General features: G+C 33.0%; 1 protein-coding gene across 1 annotated transcript in view; it reads right to left on the bottom strand.

Annotated features, from left to right (window-relative positions):
• The window catches only part of LOC139527374 (putative amidohydrolase YtcJ), an 86,785-nt gene extending 82,687 nt beyond the window's left edge, over positions 1–4,098 (bottom strand). The window contains exon 1 of the mRNA XM_071322787.1: positions 4,011–4,098. The gene's annotated coding sequence lies outside the window, so the exon portion shown is untranslated. The remainder of the gene's footprint in view (positions 1–4,010) is intronic.
• Positions 4,099–17,831: the final 13,733 nt, after the last annotated feature.

Raw genomic sequence — 17,831 nt, 5'->3', positions numbered from 1 at the left:
AATATTCAATATGATAAAATTAAAATAAATTTATTTATTAATAGTGAAACTTCATCTTCTCTTTTCTCACACCTTGTTTTTTTGGAGCCAATTTATGAAAGTTTATTGTTTTGTCAAACACTTGAATTGCTGTTCCTGATTCCATCTAGCATGTCTAGGTCTTCATGATGACATCTACAAAATCAAAAGTTGTAACATTGTCAAGTTTTATTCTGTTCAACACATTTAACTATTAATATCTTCATAATGATATTACTTTAAAGTATAAATCAAAAGGTAAAAGAACCGATGGAAACTAAAGTAAATAACAGTTGTCCTTTGAAGTCTCAACTACATTTCCTTTTAGATAGACTAGAAGCTATAATCTGCAAGAAAATCCTAAATACTACATTTTAATTTGAACAAATTGAAGGTTTGTCCACTTATGTCTTTTTCTGTATTCCTTGTGCTGCGGCATGGATATCTGTCTAATTGACATATTCGAGGATGGTAAAGGGAGGTTCTTAACACAGAAACATGTGAAATAAAATTTAAAAAAACGCTGCAATGAAAATAAAAATTTGGGTAAAGGAAGCACGAAAAATTAAATTGTGAATATTAAGTAAAAAGTACTAGAAGTTATTACTCAGTTGTTATTGGAGATCACACAGTCATGGTAATGGACACAATGACCCTGCGGTCACGTTTTCCCTTCCCATGTTGCATCCAAATCGGGGGGGGGGGGGGAATATTCATAACTTGATCGCAATTTATATCCTCGGAACACATAATTTAAAACAATCTCCCAGCTGACTTCGAATTAGTCCTGGCTTACCTTTTTTTTAACTTGAATGTTGGACTAGCACGAGAATTTAAGAGTACCCACACAAAACAAGGAAAATAAATAAAAGGAAACAAAAACAATGCATGTCGAACCAAATACGAGAGATAAAACGCCAAAACACGTGAGATAAAAAGGCCATAAATGCAAATAACTTTTTACCACCCTCATATACCCTTTATGTTTGATAACCTTGTGAAATTCTGCTTCAATTTTGACAGTAAAATATTAAAGGTCCAACTTTGTGAGTCATGTATAGCTTCTGACCTTTCCATCCCAAATTTGTAAACAAGCCCCCCTTTTTATGCGATTAAAATTTCTTTTTACTTTTGATTCATTCATATTTATTTTAAATAGTCAATTATAAAAATTCTTGAGACGTTGCAAGATATCTTGGGAATGGTAACATGCTATCCTGATCCTGTCCTGATCCTAAGGTCAATCCTTAGATTGTCCTAAACATCCCCCTTTTTCACGTGTAAAATTTCAACTTTTCAGTACAGTTTTCATAACAACATGATATGCTCACATTTCTTTAATACGATAACGTAATCACAACAATTAATATAAATACTTACGATAAAAATGTATCAGCTGTATACAGGAAAGATATTGATAAAAACTCTGCAGAAATAACTTGTGGTCTCGATAGCGGATATTCAAACTTTGGCAACAAACTAATGTGCGTGCGCATATCTGAATAGTCTTAAAATAGAAATGTTACTATGCCGCGAAAATTTAAATCGTTATTAAAATTGATCTATCCGTTGTTTATATTACAAGTTGTCAACCATTGTTTATGTACTGATGTATACGTCTTTCTCTTTGAATTGATAAAAAGAATAGAAAAAAAGAAATGAAAACAAGATATTTGACATCAGAAGTCAAGGAAAAAGGGGTAGGGATCTGTTAAGGGGAATAGTCCAGCACTGGCCAGGACTGGACTATTAAGGGGAAGGGGTTATTCACAAATATTTAATTTTATATTTACTGTATGATCCTGTATACATGCTTGTTCTATTATTAGGTTTTGGGGTGGGGTGAACTTTTGGAATTTTCTATTTTTTCAATATCTGGGGTGCTAAGTTCATGATTAATCAGTAATGCTTATATACACTGCGATTGTTTTATGTGTTATCATATAATCACCACAACCATTTATTAGTGATAATTCTGCTAAATATTTTATTTAATGTGAATATCGTTGTCAATTTAAAAATAATTGTGATGTGTCCAGTACTTCTTTTTTGACAATTCTGGTATCCACAACTACTGGGTTTTATATATTGATTAGCCAACGAGTTACGTTGATTCAGTGTTGGTATTTCAACACAATGTTAATTCAACGTTGAAACAATGTACCAATTTCAACGTTGCATTGTCAACGTTGAATCAATGTTGAATATTTGTTGATCAATGTATAACCTAAAATCAACAAAGATTCAACGTTGATTCAACAAAGTGTGCCTGCAGGGCTATAGTTGTTTATTTCTGTGTAATTTTGGTCTTCTTGCGGAGAGTTGTCTCATTGGCAATCATAGCACATCTTCTTTTTTTTACATCATAAAATATTTCCATACACAAAATCTAGTTGACCTATCGAATAAAGTATTTGGAAAAAAAAAAATTTTACTTCGACAACTGAACCACGAAAAAATAAGGTTGAGGTCAGATAATACCTGACAGTTGGACATGTTCACCTTACAATCATTCCATACACCAAATATAGTAGACCTACATGTACATGCATGGCATACAGTATTATAACAGACTAAAACACAAAAAACTTAACCATTATCACTGAACCATGGAAATGAAGTCTAGGTCAGATGACACTTGCCAGTTGCACATGTACACCTTAAAATCCTTCAATCATTCTATACACCGAATATACTAAACCTATTGCTTATAGTATCTGAGATATTAGTTTGACCATCAAAACATTACCTTGTTCACTGATCAATGAAATGAGGTCAAGGTCAAGTGAAGGCTGTCTGACGGGCATTATGATCTTGCAAGATACGCATAAACATAGAAAATAGAGGTATCCTATTACTCATTATAAGAGAGAAATTAACATTATAAAAACATCAGCAGTCGCTGAACCATGAAAATGAAGACAAGAACAATCGACCAGAGGCATCTATATACAGAGTATGATGCATCCATGTACCTTCTAAGAATAAAGCTTTTAAGAAGTTAGTTTATGCTGCCGCCGCCGCCGCCGGTTCACTTTCCCTATGTCGAGCTTTTTGCGATAAAAGCTGCAGGTTTAATAAATAAAAATGTATCCGGAATCGGCCTCTGACAGACTGATCACATCACAGATTTAGGACAAAAAAGCCATCATGAGAAAATAACAATCTTCAAAATATATAATATGGTATAATACTTGTTTTGATATATATTTAATTTAGAACCATAAACTCTTATTTCAATCAAAAATGCAAACAAATCCCAAGCTAGTCTCATTTTAGACACATTTTTTATAACATAGATGTTAATTAATCTAGTGATAATGTCTTTGCTGTATAAAGTTAACCAAAAAATATTTTTAAAAAGGAAAAAAAAGGTTAGAATTGTTACTACGTTCATATATTTGTATGTTGAATTTTGCATTTACTTTTGTTCGATCAATAGTTTTGTTATCAGTATTGAGAGTATCATATAATTGTACATAAAACCATTATAACATTAATATGAGTCAGTATGTATAGCCTTAACGGATAAACAAGGATAAATCGATAGCACTTTGAAATAAGTATGAAGAATATCCAATTTCCTAGAATACATGTAGTTAGTGATTCAGATGCGCCGCAAATATTTGTCAAAGTAATAAAGGTAGCACATGTGTCTGTATCGATGTCTTTATCATATCAAAATTGATTTGGTGATGACAGTTTTAAAATATCAGTTAAAAATGAAAGTTCTAGAATGAAAAAAAGAAAGACGATGCATGGCCATTTTTTTGAGAGAACATATAAGAATGCAGTAAACAGAAAGTTGGTGACGAAGCTTAATGTAAGGAATTCATAATTTGAAGATCATGTAGAAGGAAGTGACATAATTCATTTAGACGATCGTTTTGCAAAGGTGAATAAGTGTACCCTCTCCTTCAAAGTAGGGGTATAGATAAATATCCCTGTTGAGTAGATTAACCTTTATACATATTATTTTAAGTTTTACTCACCTAATTAGAACAGTTATCTGACCATTGAGTCCGATTAAAGCATTTCGAAAAATTACAAAACAAACGAAATGTCAAGTTGTGCTCACTTCAGTGGGTACAAGTTATTGGAAAGATTTCAATCAAAGTTATTTAAAACAATTATCAACAAGTTAACTCCGGTGCATTTAAAGTAATACAATCTTTCTTCGTATAGATATTTGACAAAAACGCTTTCTTAAGGTTGTCTGTTGATACGATTGTCAATTTTAAATTACGACAAGAATAGTGTACCGATATTCAGATTTTAAAAATTAACGAGGAGAATAATTTAAGGTCTATGATTTACTGAAGAAGTTGCATGAACTGCAACAGTTGCAAATCAAAATGCATGGACCATTTTAGCGTTTCATGTTACTAGTATGTGTTTTATTAGTTTTCTAGCCTACAGATGCTTATTCAATATAAATGACATAAATAAATAACCATAATTACACAAATAAAAACACACGTACACAGTGTACAAAGGGATATAAATAGAGGTTGGTCATTTAAAAACGTATCGTATACGTTGACGTATCCGCATCTGCATACTAGTATTTATCAAAAAATATTATGTGATCCCGAGCTTAAGAACACTTTACGTTCGAATCAATCAAACATTCACTTTCAAATTCTGCAAAAGGTGGTGTTTTGTAAAAATAATAGTAAGGGAGCCAAGGTAGGGCAGGTATACGAATATCGTACACAATCCTTTAATAATCTAGTTAAAAAATATTTCAAGATCTTGAATAAACGCACACAAAAAATCAAATGTACTACTTATATACATGTAAGGAACTTTGAATATTGTTCATTTGCGATGTTATCATAAGAGGTAAGAGAAACACGAGTTGTCTTCAGATGTCATATAAATACATGTACATTTAATAAAACAGTACTGAGTATCACTTTATTTGTCAAATAACAATTTGGTTCTACGTGAGCACAGGTTAGCACACAAATAAACGATTTTACCGTATTCACTCCTATCATGCCTGTATACTGTTCCAACTATCCGGAATATCTTTAAAAGCCAGATTACATGTTCCACAAAAACTCGATCGATATTTCCTAATTGTTTTGTTAATTTTTCCATTAGAAATTAATCAGTTGCTCATTTGCATTATTGAAAGTACATAGAAGCTCGAGATCACACACTGTTGATAAATCTGCAGATGCCGATACGTCAACGTAAACGATACGGTTGATACGTCTTTAAATGACCGACCTCTATTATAACAAAAAACTGAAATAAAATTAACTGGTTCGACACTATCTGAATACAATAAGCACAATCAAAGCGTATATTTGAAATAAATAAATCAAATTACACTCGATAATAATCCTAAAAACAAAAATAATTGAACCCCTAATTTCCCCTTCCGCACTATCATTTTCTTTGTTCAGTGGACCTTGAAAATGATGGGAAATCTCTAATTTGGCATTAAAATTAGAAAGATGATATCATAGGGAACATGTACTTAAGTTTCAAGTTGAATGGACTTCAAAAACGACCTCGACCAAAAACTTTAACCTGAAGTGGGACAGACGGACGAACGGACGAACGGACAATCGAACGGATGAACGGATGAACGAACGAACGAACGGACGCACAGACCAGAAAACATAATACCAATAAATGGGGCATAAAAATAAGTAAATTTAAAAAGAGGACAAAACACTCAACTATATCAACTAACTGAGGGAATGGAAAACTGTCATATTTCATACTTGGTAGAGGCATTTTCCGAAGAATATTCAGCTAAATTAAAAAATGGTTCAAAATATACCATATAATATATATCAAAATATGTAGTTAATATAAGTAATATAAACGTATCTCTTTGTTGAGTTATATCAGTGGTAAGTTAATTGTGTTGTTGTCATGACTTAAATGAGTGTTTTAATTATCGGTGATATACTGATTCTTAGCTGATTTAACGAATGGCACTGTATTGTTGATTTTTTTAAAATTATTTCTCCCTCCGTAGTTTCATCTAAACATGTAGTGGGAGATATTATGGACATAATTGTGCAAATCGTGAAACAAGCATGAATTTTGGAATATGGATGCACTAAATGATACTTAAAAAAATATTGTTTTCAAGATGGCCACCGCTCATTTGCAAAAAGGTGTCAGATCCAATTGATTTCATTTCGTCAATCTTTTGAAAGCTATGTAATATGTATAATCCAATGTAAGTTTTGATGAAACTTTAATAATAGTTCCAAGAGTACGAAAAAATAATACCTACATGAAGAAAATAAGTGACTTCAGGTCCCAAAAATGGCGGCAAAACGTGAAAAATGTCAATTTTATCAATTCGATCAACTTAACAAGAGATATCACTGACTTTGTTAAGTTTAAATGAATATATAATTTGTTTAGAAAGACAGGTTGCTTACCTTATAATTTACATTTAATCATCTGACAGTTACCAATACACAAACCTGTACACGGAGGGCCAGAACGGTAGCATTTAAAGTTACCAACACAGCTGAATTGTTTGCATCCGCATTTTAAAAAATCAAGACACGAGGATCAGCGGCCTGAGAAGTCCATTTTTATTTCCAATTGTAATATTTAATTTTTCTTTAATCTAACTCCTGTGTTCATGACCATGATGACTTGGTACATGAACCTGTCGAATGCATAAATCCGGACGAGCCAAACCATTTCCACCGCGATATGCTTCTCTTAATAAAATACAATTGTATTGTTAAGTCTGATAAGCTTGCATTTAACATTGAGCTTAATAAATTCAATATAGCAATAGCACAACCATGAATTACAATCTACGCGTTCATTGCTGATAATTTGTTCAAATGGTTTGATTCATTTGACGTAGAGCTGGTGAGTATTACATTTTTGGATATGATTAACACAGGGGACAAATTTTCTTATAGAGATAAGGTTGATTCGGTTGTCAATCCACAAAGAGCAGGTGGTATAATGAAATTGAAAACATTGTGGATAGGGCTTTGTATATTCGTATCGGTCGGCTGTCCTATGTCGATGACATCATTTTTTTTAAAATGTTTACCATTGACCCAATTCAAGGTTCGACATCCTCTGGCAATGAATAAGTGTTTACAACCACCATATTATAGGTTGACATCTATAAGTGTTTGGCTATCTTGACAGATGTTGATGCCGAGTTTGACCAAAACTTCAACCATGACATCTGTCATAACTTTTATCATAAAGTATATCCCCTTAACTGCCTCTTTCTTGACTTCTACCTCTAAACTTACTATATCAAAATATTTGATGATACGATGTCGGTTTTTTGTCTCGCTTATATTGTTGTTAAGATTCGAGGTGTTCAATTCCTGTGTTGATTTGCCTAAGTATTACGGCAAGTGCAGTTTACTTCTCTTTCTCTGCTGCTACACTTTGTTTCGATGTAGAGTTTTCCTTCGATAGTATATCAAGTTGGTGTTCCTTTTTATTTTCCTCTGGGATACACATAGACTTTCACATGCATTGTTGTGTTCTTACTCGGTGTTTTTAATTAACTTACTTAATCCTTACATAGGCATATTAAGCATCATTGTACCTATCTATTGATTGTTGATTTCCCATGAGTTGATGGCTTTGTTAATATATCTCAAAAGCGACAACTTCATGATCATACATCGTCAGTTTCCTTCTGATTTGCATTGTGAGATCAAACATGATAATTTCAGGTTTATCAACATTGCCAGTTACGCTTCCTATCACGGTTTCGATCTCTGTCAATGATGTGTTTGGGGTGAAACGGATTGCCAAACACACAGATCTTAGTTTGATTTAAATTAATGCTTCTTCTGAGTGGACATTATCTTTCGTTAGTCAAGGTACCGCATATTTGTAATGTAATATTTTACCTTATGGTTATTTCAGTTGTTGAGTATAGTGTGATGATGCAGGTGATTTCAGCTGTAAGTCGTATTTCACTCAGAAATGAACCATGTGCCTATCCTTCGATTTGAACTGTTCATAATCCTCTGTGCCCAATATATGTTGTCAAAATACGAGTAATCTATCTTAAAGATATACTTACTCTACGAGAAATAGAACAAATAGGAAAACAAACAATATGAAAATAGTTATGTCAAATCAACAACAAAAATTGATATGGAAAATAAATATTGATAATCTACTATACTGCCTATAGAACATGTGTACATGAATTCTTGGATATGCACCTCCTTTATCTTATATATCAAAATATTTATACATGTACCATTGTTAATTTATAATCATCCCGTACACTAATTCTCTGATATTTTTTTTTAAAGTTCTTAATTTTAGTATTACACTTTCGTATGTACCACCTAAATAATGTAGCAGCTACGCGTTCAATATTCATAAATCGACGTAGCCGCTACGGTATTGAATGCAACCCTGAAAGTGACAATTGAAATTAAGCGACTTATGACCAAAAATGTGGCGAAGATACCAAATTAAAAAAATGAAGACAAAGATTTTAACTGTGAAAAGTTGGTTTTCGTTTGGCCTTTTACCTACAACAGACTCCCTAACGATTGAACATTTGATTAAGAAATGGAAATGAAAATCAACATAAAAAGACAAGTTTTCGATACGATGAGTCTGTAAAACATCTAACACAAGAGACCTTAGCATGCCTTATAATTTATCTACCCCTCATTACATGTTTAAATTACAATGCATTTGTAGTTAATATAATTGTTTGGCAGTAAATGGGGAATAATTCAATTTAAATCGTGTTCATTTTTCCTATACAGATCGATGCGTTATATTTCGGTATACTTTCGTTTTGCAGACAGTGTTTATGTGCATGAAATGTATCAAGTGTTGTTTTCATTTTTACAGTTTTGGGTTGAAACAGCTGCTGGTAGATTATAAGTCCCCGAGGGTATCGTTTGCTCAGTAGTCTTGTACATGATTTGAATCTATAACAATAAAAGAAATAAGATGTGGTGTGATTCTCAATGAGATGAATTTTAAAGCAATTGTATTTGGGCATAACATTAGCAACACAAATAATGATTGGTAATATTTGGGCCTCATGTTCAAACATATAGTACTATCAAAGGAAGAATAAACGTTTAACATTGAGAATTGTCTCTTCATTTGTACACATCCATATTTAACAAGTGTTAACGATTATACCCTTATTGTATTAAAAAAAAGGTGCACAATGTTTGCCAAACTCATGAGGATGTGTCACGTCCATCAGGTGGCACACCCTGGATCAGTCTCCACAGTACCATAAAACGAATAGAGAAGTAAACAACTTTAGGTCAAAAACGGCTTTAAATCCGATACCGCTTAGTAAACTAACAAAATCTCCGAATTCATAAATATAAACCACTCGAAAAAACTAAAATCAATAATATAAGCAAAGTTGAATAGCAAGAATCGACAAACACCTGACTTGAGCATACACCATGTGGCTGGGTAAAACAATGTTTTCTGGTGTCTTTCCCGAATAGTCCGTTACAGACAATCTGAAATTTATAAATTCTGAATTTACAAATTTTGAATTTACAAATTTTGAATTTACAAATTTTGAATCTACATATTTTGAATTTACAAATTTTGAATTTACAAACTTTGAATTTACAAATTTTGAAATTACAAATTTTTGAGAAACTAAGATCTCAGTTCTCCAGGCGAAGTTGATATTAGTTGGATTTGGCAATGTTTTTTATATAGTTTTTTTTTTCTGGCATGATGCTCCTCAATCGTTTCGTCTTTTCCTAATGTCCCTAATGAAGGTAAGTTCAGAAAAATGCTTCGGACGCATGACATTAATAAAGTTGTTCTTTTTTTTAACTGTAATTGTATTACTAAGATCATAAAAGAGATACTAGTACATATTAATATTTGTCTCTGTCAATAGTATAATACTATTAATGGTGCAATTTTACTCAGTAAAACACAACAAAAGAACGATAACTGCAATATTATTGACATAGTTTAAATCTTGTGGCGCATTTCACAACACACTTATACCGATAGACATGGTTGATAAATGTGTTAGATATAAAACAAAATGTAAATTGAATAACTCAAGTCCGTGCTGTCTCCGATTAAAAAAAATGGGAATAAAGAGGACAATCGGTTATGCTCAAATATATATATAGAACTGTTTAAGTCCAAGTCCCACTAGACCACAATCGCATCACGATCACCGCGATCTAAAATTAGTTCAGATCATGGTGAGGTCGCGGTATGAGTGGCATGAAATGTTAATTTTCGTTTTTTTGTTTTCACGATGATACAACGTTCTCATTACACTTCTACAACGATCCCGCTACGATTATACCACGTTCTCATCACGCTTTTTCTACGATTATCATGATCCAACTCCGCTGACAACGTTCTCACTACGACTATACCACGAGTTATCCGATTGCAACACGATCTCACCACGCTTTTACTGCGATTATAGCATGATCTTACCACGATTATACTACTTTCATATCGCGATCTTACTACGTTCTCAGCAATAACATCAACATCGTGTTCCATATCAATACTGTTCTATTCTTTCTATTTCTGATTGATACGTAGATTTATCGGAAAAGACACAGTCTTGCCACTAAAATCTACTAGAACACGTGGGCGTGGTGGTAGTGGTAGAGGCAAAGGCAAAGGGAGCTCTGATAGTTACGAATCCTGATCCAGCAGAGATGTCAGACCGACCAATCCAACCTAATTTACAACATATGTCTGGTCCATCAAGCTAAAATGACGATATTTTAGTGAACGATAGCAGAAATGACACAGATGTGTCAAGCATGGTTTAGCAGTTATAGAAAATGAATAAGAAGTCCTAATTACAGACAATCAAAAGCTGGAGATACTAAATATGTTTTATATGAAAATGGTAATGAGCTAGAATGATGGTCGTTTATGAACGTAGTCAGGTCGTAAGAAGAGCGTGATTAGGACGACAAGGGCGTGCTAGAATCGTACTATAGTCTTGCACAACGGAGTGTAAACGTTGTATAGTCGTAGTGGAAGCGTAGTTGGGTCGCGATGAGAACGTGATGGTCTTCGTGAGGTCGTAATAACGTCGCTGTGAGATCGTAGCGCAAGTTCTCTCCGAATAGAATAACGCGTTCGCTACGCTCTCGTTACGATGGTACAGCGACCTTTGAGATCTCACCGCGACCCTAATGCACTCTAACTACGCTTCTACTACGACCTGATTTCGCGACAACCGCACCATGATTGTTTTAAACTGGTTCAAAGTTGGCCACGCTCATCACGACTTTGAAGACCTAACCACGACCGTGATACGACCTTACTGCGATCTACACGATCTTCAAAATTTGCATTTTTTTCACAGATCGTAGTGCGATCGTGGCCTAGTGGGACTGCGGAACTAAGTTAATACATTTATAAATCATGTGTTTTTGAAATACTAATGCTTTTCTATCTCAGGAATATTTTACTTTAGCTGCATTCGGATAAACTTTTAGGAATTGTTGGTTCTCAATGCTCTTCATCTTCGTACTTCATTTAGCCTTTTTCACATTTTTTTATTTATTTGAGCATCACTGATGAGTCTTTGGTAGACGAAACGCACATCTGCCACAAATACAAAATGTCAATCCTGGTATATACTTTGTATCAAAATAAGACTATGTGACACGATCACCAAAGAGAATGTATGTGTGTTTACATTTATCAATTTTCTTTGACGAACAAACAATTCATTTTTGAAAGAAAAAAGTGGAAAAATAATTTGTATGAATGAGTTATTCTTCTTGCCATATATTTCAATTATAATTTACACATAAATGCACCGCTTACTATTTTCATATCTATATCTTCATGTACATGTATCGGTTTGGGGTGTTCTTTCTTCTTTTCCCATACTTCAGAGTGAAATCAATACTAAGGAAATGGAATTCAACATCATAACATTTTACAACTAAAAATACATTTTTTTGCTGGTAACAGGTATAAAATAATGTTACTCGATGATCGAATAATAAGTCTGTTTTAACTATTGTAGGTGTCATGCAAGCATCAATTCTGTTCTTTGTATTATATTTGTATCAAATAAATTTTTCATAAATGCAATTTGGAAATTAGTATGGCGTTCATTATCACTGGACTAGTATATATTTGTTTAGGGGCCAGCTGAAGGACGCCTCCGGGTGCGGGAATTTCTCGCTACATTGAAGACCTGTTGGTGACCCTCTGCTGTTGTTTTTTATTTGGGCGGGTTGTTGTCTCTTTGACACATTCCCCATTTCCATTCTCAATTTTAATATTTTACTGTGATGTGTGCAGTGAAGACAGTGGCACTGCAGTACATATAAGTATTTGATGTGCTACGATACTGGAAGTAAACAATTGATAATTCGTTTACTTAACGTCCAGTGGCAACTAGTTCATTCAATAGTATCAAGAGGTAGGTCTGCAACCATTTAACAATATAGCCAACACGTATTGGTGCAACATGAATCGATCAGAATGATAAATGCTAAATTCTGAACTTGCTTATTGACAAGGCAGTACGTTGACCTATATTTGTTAATTTCTATGCATTTGGTCTCTTGTGGAGAGTTGTCTCATTGGCAATCATACCACGTCTTCTTTTTTATATTTCCACTTGAAAGAGAGCCTTTTTGAAAAAATAGGGGAGAAAATACACAGAAGTAACATGTATATTGAATGTTGTTGACCCTCCATTATGTTTGGATAAATTAAATATAAAACTTTACACAATTGCAAATGCTACACTTGTGAACTATTGACCTCACTGTATGCATTACAACTGTACTTCTGTTATCACTCTTTCAAGTAATGATGATTTTGTTGTTTGTAAGACTGAGGAGTGATATATTTTAAGCTTTCTGACAGTTGAAGCTAATTGTTTTTCATGTTTATTTGTTATATACGCTACAGAAGATGACAAACTTTAAAACACTCCATCAGTAAATGAAGGATAAAAGTGATAACAAATTTATATCAGATGAATTGTTGAAGAAATGTTGGCATGGAAACAAATAAAATAAAGCATCCGATCGTTTATTCAGGCCTTTGTTTTAAAGATGTATTTATTGTTTTATTTTGTTGTTTTTTGTGTTTGTGTTTGTTTGTTTGTTGTGTTTTTTGTTGAAGGTTGAAGATAGACAAACTGACAAAATAAGTCTTTGTACAGGAACAGCATTCTAATTGAACCATGTTCGTTTTACAGCGTGTGCCAGTAATTTCTGTTTAAGGTTTTCAACTGGTTTTTATAGTTCGTTCTTATGTTGTACTTTTATACCACTGTCCAATGTTAGGGGAGGGATGGAGGGATCCCGCTAACATGTTTAACCCCGCCACATTCTGTATGTATGTGCCTGATCCAAGTCAGGAGCCTGTTATTCAGTGGTTGTCGTTTGTTTATGTGTTACATATTTGTTTTTCGTTCATTTTTTATACATAAATTGGGCCGTTAGTTTTCTCGTATGAATTGTTTTACATTGTCATTTCTGGACCTTTTATAGCTGACTATGCAGCATGGGCTTTGCTCATTGTTGAAGGTCGTACGTTACCTATAGTTGTTAATTTCTATGTCATTTTGGTCTCCTTGGCAATCATTCCACATAATTTTTTTTATATGACTGTAACTATGATGTTTGGACTGAACATTCACGATTAGATGTTAGTATGCATTAATACACATAGCACACAGCCAAACGACAGTTCCCATAGACGATTTGCTGCAATGGTTAGTATTCATCAGCAGACACTGACATTGACATTAAATGTATATATTTTTATTATATTCATTTCCAATGTATATTTCACTCTCTTCAAACTGAAAGCAAATCTTTTTTTACTGACATCTTTATATACAGAAATGATGCATTTACCGAGTGTGTTCTTTTTGCTATGTGAAATATGATTTGTAATGCTGGTTGTTGCATGCATCTCTCCATTTGAAGATCGTGCATTCCTCTCATATTTCGTTCTATCGTAATTAGTTTACTAGATTTATACATTGGTAAAATACTGTTTCCGATTATTCATTATTCTGAAAAGGCAACAACATCATACATAGAAAAGAACTCGTTTTATGGTGCCAAGAAATGGATGACTAATGTTTAACTTACATGTACTTCGTTGTTTTATTTTGCGCATGGCTTTGCTCATGCCATACGATGACCTTTAGCTTCTAACTGCTATGTCATTTTGGTCTCTGGTTGGAAGTTGTCTCATTTGCAGTCTTCGCATCTTCTTGTTATTTTCGTATACCCAACAAGATTGAAAGCAAGTACAAAATGTGACATTGAAATACAAGCTAAATGTGCTTACGTTCAGCGTTTTGAACATACATTTTTTTATTTATTTCATGTTGATCATCAAATTTGTTGAATACTATTTATAACTTTTGATAAATGCATTTCGAATGACGCAAGTGCAATTTCGCGTTTGATCCTGTTATATTTCTGGAAGAAACAGACTTCAATATATTTTATACAGCTGTCAAATAAAAGTTATACAACATAACATAACATTAGAAGGAGAGATCGGTTCTTGTTATTAAAAAATCGGTTAAATACCGAGATTGTGATTTGATTTTTGCTATCAATCAAAATCAGCGCAGGCATTAATTAGCTTAATTAAGTAAATAGGATGTTTCAACACTCAATCAGAAAAAAAGAGAATGATAGGTGGTGAAACGTAAGATAAATGGTAAGAATGGCATCATAGCCGACAGATTTAAGTGAATTTTGACATAAGAAAACAGAATTGAATACTAAAAGATCGAAGTGGGTGTAAATATTTTCAATACTTGAAGAATTATAAAAAGTAAAACTGATTGTTTGCTTACAATATTTAACTCAAACCTGACATAGACGAAAGGTAACTCAAACCTGACATAGACGGAAGGTGACTACAATACTGGCAATATAGTTTTGAAAGTTATACTACATATATCTGAAATAGCTCCCGCCGTATAGCCTTTTTGTACTGGAAAGACGTAAAGTATATCAATTAATCACTCTACATGTATCGAAAATTATCATTATTTCCTTCTTTCTAGCCGTGTTGTGCTACAATGCAGATATAAAGTTCAGGCAAAAATAAATTCTCAAAGAAGTTCAAATCTCATAAATCTATTAAGGTGGTACCTAACACTACAGGGAGATAACTCTGTAAAATCAGCAGAACGTTTTAATTACGTTGTGTTGTAAAAGGAATATTAAGCTTCTCAAAGATTAAAATTGGTGTTTGTCAAACTGCTATATAACCAGTGTAATTTTTCTGACAAAACGGTTGGTTCAAAATTTTTGAAAGTTTGATATTTTCGTTAAAGGGTCAAAGTAAATACTTTGACAAAATTTTATGAAAATTAAACGAGCCAAATAAATTTTAGTTGAAGTGTTGGGTACCACCTTAAGACGAGACAAATAAAGGTAACAAACAAAAAATGAGTGAATCATTTGAAAGAGACTTGAAGCGTCGACACTTATGAATGCAGCACCTACAATCTAACAGTGTAAAATGCATACATGTACGCATTTAATTTGTTTGAGCTAGCATTTAATTCATTCCAAGTACAAATGTATATATGCCATTTGGTAAAGAAATAAAATTGAGAATTGAAATAGGGAATGTGTCAAAGAGACAATATCCCGGCCATAGAACAGACAACAGCAGAAGGCCACCAACAGGTCTTCAATGCAGCGAGAAATTCCCGCACCCGGAGGTGTCCTTCAGATGGACCCTAAACAAATATATATACTTGTTCAGTGATAATGAACGCCATACTTAACTCCAAATCGTACACAAGAAACTAAAATTAAAAAAATTACAAGACTAACAAAGGCCAAAGATGCATTACTTCTTCTTTAAGGGATTGGATACCACTCTTTTATTTGTATTTGTCAGACGTGATTTCGGGATTTATCCAGTTTTGAAAGTCAATGTTTTAATACATGAGGAGTCATGTGACCAAAAAAAACCTTTTCTATTGAAATAATTTGTATTTCTAACACCAAAACAAATGTTAATTTTATCAACGGGGAGTTAAGAAAAAGCATTTTAGTACCACAGTACTGTGATTTTAACAAAACATAAGAGCAACTCTTGATTTATATGTTTAATGTTGTGTGCATGACTCGATATGTATGTTTTGTTTTACTTGTTGTTATGTCGGTTTTAATAATTGCTTGCTTATACCGACTCAAAATAAAGCTTTATGTCTTATGTCTTAGAGTGGGCGATTTATTTATAAAGTGGCGATGTAGTGTTGGCCGATTGGCCAGTGGGGCGAGTTGACATTGTTTGATATCTACTCATCGTATTCGGGAGTCATAAAGGGTATACATCATATAGTAATATATAAAGTATATTATAATGGTTGTGTGGCATTCTAAACTAGATTTTATAAATTGTAAATGGTTTTTCGTCTAATCTAATCCAGCTGGGATGAAAATAGTTATCACACTCGGACTTGGTGTGTCAGTGTTAGATCATCCTCTGGCCTCCGGCCATCGGGGGGATCTTACACTGACACACCGCGTCCTTGTGGGATAACTATTAAAGACTGTCCTTATGCAAAATAAAACATAAGCTCCGCCCGGTCAGTTGAAATGACATTGGTAATAAATATCAGTAAGTACTGACGTTGTCTTGAACAGCATTAAACCTACACTTCAGAAATACAAAACTTACATAAACATATAAAAAATTATATATGGAAAATATCTTGACAACTTACTTAACTTTTTATATTTTTATTTTGAAATATGTTTAAAAAGAATAAAAACGTTTAGTTATAAATGACTGTTAAGAAAGATTTGATATGATATCAGTAATTATCTATAAAATGGATGTCAATTTTATCTGTTGAAAGAATGATTTATATATTTCATACAGCTCTGAAGATTCAAAGTTCAAAAAAAGAAGAAAAAAAAACCTTTGTATGACGGGGAAAGATCAAAACATTAAGTCAATAATTATCAACAAATATAGAAGACAGCAACAAAACTTAGTTAAACTATAATTCATCTCGTTTCGATCCGTGTCGTGAGAAATTTCAAGCATTATGAAATTGAAATTTTCATTTAAGGATCTACCATTTGAATGTTATGGGATGGAAGAGGTGTGGGGTGGGGTTCTTGTATGTTATTTGAAAAAAAGGCTGGACAGGAGATTTGAGTTTAAAGAGCAGAATGAGACACTTTGCCCTAAAAAGGCAGGATGTCCATTTATGTGGGAAAAAAAGTAAAGATAAACTAATAATAAAAAATACAGGACAGAGATTCAAAATAAAAAAAATACAGGACAGAGATTCAAAATAAAAAAAATACAGGACAGAGATTCAAAATAAAAAAAAAATGCAGAACAGAGATTAAAAATTTAATAAAAATGCAGGACATAATTTCTTATCCTAGCCCCCACCACACCCTTACAAAATCGAACGATTGCTCCCTTAATTAAAATGTTACGTTTTACCTTATTAATACAATTGTACATCATTCGAGACACTGGGAGATGGACTGGAAAAAACCCACAGTTAAGTTTAAAAAAAAGTGTAATATAATATTTACACATGTACATGTACATTGTCACGTATTACCCGTTGTTAAATTTTCATTAATACATATCTGATGAGAAAGGGGAACACGCCACGTCTCTTATATTACGTGAACCATGTTTTACATTTAAAGTGAGTTAGTTTATGTCAATTTAAAATTCAGTCCTCATTGTTGTTCATATTTGTTCAATTATTAAATAGTAAATCAGTCGTATTTTGTATAAAATAAAATTGATAATATATGTCGACCTACGTCACTGATGTACGTATTTCT

This window comes from Mytilus edulis, chromosome 6, assembly GCF_963676685.1.
Source record: "Mytilus edulis chromosome 6, xbMytEdul2.2, whole genome shotgun sequence".
Classification (NCBI taxonomy): domain Eukaryota; kingdom Metazoa; phylum Mollusca; class Bivalvia; order Mytilida; family Mytilidae; genus Mytilus; species Mytilus edulis.
The sequence above is the reverse complement of the archived record's forward strand: the minus strand, read 5'-3'. Positions and strand labels throughout refer to the sequence as shown.